This window comes from Adiantum capillus-veneris, chromosome 26, assembly GCF_014529385.1.
Source record: "Adiantum capillus-veneris isolate H3 chromosome 26, ASM1452938v2, whole genome shotgun sequence".
Lineage (NCBI taxonomy): Eukaryota > Viridiplantae > Streptophyta > Polypodiopsida > Polypodiales > Pteridaceae > Adiantum > Adiantum capillus-veneris.
The window spans coordinates 108047722-108052861 of NC_140956.1; positions in this window are offsets into that span (position 1 = coordinate 108047722).

Genomic DNA, 5140 nt, shown 5'->3' on the forward strand with positions numbered 1-5140 from the left:
TAAGTGTAGTGTAGTTTGGGTCTTTTGGAGTCTTGCAAAGCTTATGCACTTTCTTTTTTTTTCATCTGAGCCATGGAGACTTCATTTTTTGAATGATATGAGATTGAAATTTGAGCCGGCTGAGAGAGAGAGAGAGAGAGAGAGAGAGAGAGAGAGAGAGAGAGAGAGAGAGAGAGAGAGAGAGAGAGAGAGAGAGAGAGAGAGAGAGAGAGAGAGAGCGAGAGAGAGAGAGAGAGAGAGAGAGAGAGAGAGAGAGAGAGGAGACCTTGCGAGGAGGAGTCTGGTATCAAAAAATGTACAATGAGGAGGGAGAGAACGTGGATTTGTACATCCCTAGGAAGTGCTCGGCTTCAAATCGGTTGACAACTGCAAAGGGACAATGCTCTTCACAACGCTCCCTCAGTCCTTGCAAGATAGCCTCGTCTATGGAGGTAGTGAGTACTTGCACTTAGCGGAATTGACATTCCAGTGCAACAGCCTTCTAGATTGGATTTCAATACATTAATCAAGTTCACCACAAGATGTCAGCCTTGTCTAAACCTCTTCTCAAGACTCCTGCACTTCAGCTACGAAAAAAGGATGATGTTGCCTTGCCCTTGCACTAGTCTTATATCTCTTCTTCAAGCATTTTTGAAATTCTTCCCCAGCTCGTGAGCTTGCAATAATCTTTCTAACAATCCTCTTTGTAGCTATGGCCTCATAAAAATATGCAGCACGAGCAACCATTCGGGCAATGATCTCAATAATGGCAGTCTAGCCCAAAACAAGGCATGGATTGCTCTTATCCCATCAGCCCCAGGAATCTCAATTGCACGATTATTGGTTATCTTGAGATGTCGACCAATGAAAGGGTCAAACATACCTAGTTTGGGAAGCTTAGTGATATATGCAATCTTGCATTGCCGCATTGATGCGGCTAGAGTCATGGGGATGCCGTCAGGACAGTGTACTAGACAAGATAGAGATAAGGCAGGGTAGGACAAAGCATGCACTCTCACCGAGGTACGGCTATGGTAGAAAGCATACCAGTGAAGAGCTAAAAACAATGAGCACTGAGCTCACCATTAGAAGCTAAGCTTTACCCTGGCAATGGCACATGCCTAAAATAATGAGGCATGGCATTAGTGGATGAGAGAGGGATCTTCCGCCTACAGATCAAGCAACACATCTATATATACATATGCATATATATATATATATATATATATATATATATTATATATATATATATATATATATATATATATATATATAGAGAGAGAGAGAGAGAGAGAGAGAGAGAGAGAGAGATTTTGCAGCTCGCCACTTGGACTACGAATCCTTTGCTTTTCTTCATTTCATTGCATGCAAAGTCTAAGATATCGAGTAAAAACTCTTTTGCACCACCTTCTAGGTTCTCATATTTAATGTTGAGGATTTCATTGTTAGCAACATTTTACGTATGCATTTGTAAATATGTATCAATATTTCATGAAGTATTGTCGAGCAATAGTTTGCCCAAAGTGTTCCATAGAATTTCCCCAAGCTTCTGGAGTTGATTTTATCAACTTGTTCTTGGAATTAGTGTTAACTCTCTCACTGCTAGAAACATTTTATATATGTGCTTATGAATATGTGTCAATGTGTGTGTGAAGGCATCAAAGTACAAGTATGGTTCTTTTGTTTGAAACTATTTGATAAAGAACGGGTTTATTTTTCTACCCTATCCTCTGAGAGGAACTATTAAGGTGTTGATATGGTCTATGGCTACATGGCATGAAGGTCTTCTTATGTAAGGTTTTATGGGGAGCCATGCAAATTGGGATAAAGGTTTGCACCAGGGGAATTGGTTTCAAATAAATGCTTGCAATGCAGAACGGCTAGTGAAGACTTCCCTCACCTTTTCAAAGAGATTTTTTCAATTTGTAGCCTTGCAAGGACGATTTGCAAATGGGTTCAAAAGACCTGGAAAATAGGATTCTTCAAGAATGATCTCTTCTTGGAAGGGAAGGCATTCAAGATACAAGTGCTACTCATCGCAACACCAATCACGAGATCATTTTGTTACTTCAAACATGTTTGGAAGGCAAGGAACTATCGGATCTTTGAGAACACCATGGAAACAGCTAAGTTCACGAAGATAATACAAGAAAGCAAGAGGTTGTTCATTGCCAATGGGGAAACAAATGAACTCTGATGAGTGGAACATGTCCATAGGTGCCGCAATGACTGACTTGCATGGGTAAAGATATGGGCTCATCCATTGTTGTGGGGTGGCTCCCATATCAGCAGATGTATCTCTGTTCCCTTGAAGATGTCATGGTTCGTCAGGAGCATGGCAAAAAAATGTACTGTCTTGGTTATGCTAACATTAGGGAATTTCGGAGGTCATTTGGAGGGTCTTCTAAGAAAATGTATTTTTTGCACTCTCTCTCTAGAAAAAATGGCAAATAATAGAGCTGGGTCTTTCATAGTAAAAGTTCAAAAAGTGTACTTTAAGTAGATTCCTTACTCTTCTGAACATTCGTTCGTAGTGATTGAGGGATAATCCTCTTTTCAGTTGCATTGAATGAACCTCGTCAATATGGAGGGAATGAGGCTAACATGGAGGGACGAAGGCGCAACCGCTATTCACTTTCCATTAAACCTGCACATTTGGCTAATGGAGCACTCCTCAAATGGCACAAATGTTACCCAGAAACGAGCCAAATATCACCTTCACATTGATTTGGACAATGAGTACCAACCATTGATTAAGCGCAGTAAAACAAACACACATATACCTCCCGCTTCCATAGACACGCTCAGAGCTCAGGGAGCTAAACACATAGATATCTGGACGAGAGGCTCTCTCTACCCTAAGAATCCAATGACTAATGCGTCTCCACCGTTTGTCAATCCTACAAGCTTATTGACCTTTGCTGGTGATGGAGAAAAGGGCCTTCTGGGTTATTGTAAATCTCTTACAAGAGAAGCTGAAACTTACAAGAGCATTCTCCAAGCTCAACAATGTGAGATTGTTCGCCTTTCACATTTACATTCTACAGATCAGGTTACCATTTTGCAACATAAAACAGAGGTACAAGAACTGAAAGGAAAGGTGCGAAGTTGTCAAATGAAGGACACCATCTTGGGTGGTCGTATCCGAAAGAAGAAATTGCGCAATCTTGAAACATTGCAGGTTGCATCAGGAGGTCTCAAGAAAAGAATCCGAGCATTAAGGTGATGCTTCTTGGTTGGCTACATTGTTTTAGTTAAGTAATCTTTTTGTTTTTTCTTGTTATGCATTGTTTTCATGTGCCTAAATAGTGTTAGTGAAGCAAATTTTCTATTATTTACTTATGCATTGTCTTCATGTAGAGATTCAATCTATCCTGACAAGGAAAACATTGACCCCAAAGCCAATATAGGAAAGAGATTGAAGCCACTTATAAGTAGAAGCCTGGCAGCAGATACAGTACATGACAAGAAGTTTAAGGTCCTACAACGAAATGTAGTGGACCGCTTTATTTCAGAGAACTCAGTGCCTGCAAAAGAGATACAAGGGACACTTGATTCACTTGGTGTAAGCAAAAGAGGATATTCGTCTATCCAAAAGTCTGTCTCATCCATCTTTGTTAAGAAGGGTATAAAATCCAAACTTCTACCATCAGCCTCAAGTGTTTGGAAATAGAGGCTTCAGCTTAACGAGGCACAGGGAGACTATCTTGGACAGCCCTTTCATATTAAAGCAACTTACAGTGGCCATAGAGCAAACATGGTATATGATGAGTTCAATAATATTTTTATGGACCTACGGATATTACAGAAGAGAATGGTGGAGTTTTACAACATCACATTTGAAGAGTCACGAGGGGTATTACATTTTGTGTTAAAACTGGATGAGTGTGAGCTTGTTAAAGAGAAAAATCTAGAGCATGTTACTATTACTTTAATGAATAGAGACCTCTCAAAGTGTCCCAGTGATGATCCTTTATATTTTAGTGTTTAATCAGAATCTAACATATGGTGGCTTGGTGCGTTTGAGGTAAGCGAGATTCTTAGGTAAGCTCAAATGTTCACATCTACTTAAGTCTCATTTATTTTGTGTTGCAAGTAAAGAAATAAGATCATGAGATTCTATATTGGGTGTTTCATTGAACTAATATTCCGGAGGTGATTGATCGACAGACTAACCAGGGAGAGGTACTACGTCTAGATGGAAGGGGAGACTTTCAAGTTCAGTGGCATCTTGCAGGTGACCTCAAAACATTAAAGTGCATGTATAATTTTGGAATGGGTGCACTGGCAAAGTCGCCGTGTTTGTTCTGCATGGAGCCTGCAAAGGTCATGGACCCAAAGTGGTGGAGAAAAGCTCCAACACGTCACATTGAGGATCCTGCTTTTTGATCGGTTTTGAAAATACCACTTGTGAATGTCCACATTTGTACAATGCATGCCCTTTGTAGAATTGTGGAGAAATTGGTCTACTTATACATCGGGTTTGCTTGGAAGATTAAGAACTCGGCAGAACGACAAGTAGCCCTGCAGTGCTTAGAAATGGTACTGTCGGATATGGGGCTTCATGGTGGCAATCTGAAAATCCAGCGGGATGAAAAGAGATCAGTTGCTGAGAAGGATGTCCCATGCAAACCATCCATCGGTGGGGTGAAGGCACGGAGGTTTTTATCTAAACCCCAAGGTACAAGAGATCCGAAGCTAACAAAACATGGAAAAATATATAACACATCTTATGTTAGCAAGGTAGGGTATCAGAGCTGGAAAAAGCTACATATTGCAGTCAAAGACCAAGAACCAAGTACTCGTAACGCGAAGGCTGAGGTTTGGCGATCAATAGACATCCTATTTTTGATGTGCGACAAAGATGACTGGTCACAAGGTGATATGAACAAGTTCAAGGAGAATCTCAACCTTCTGAAAAAATCATTCAAGATAGCATGGACAGACACCCAGATTACTCACTACATGGTATTATCGTGTATTTCATTCTCTCTTATGTGCAAATATGTGAGTGTAAAACATTCTAACTAATCTGTTTTCATATCCAACACATCATCTTCAATCATTTACCATATTTTAGACAAAAGTATGGGAACCCGGCAATATGGAATACCCAAGGGATGGAAAAGTCTCATTACATGGCAAGAAATGCTTATTTCAG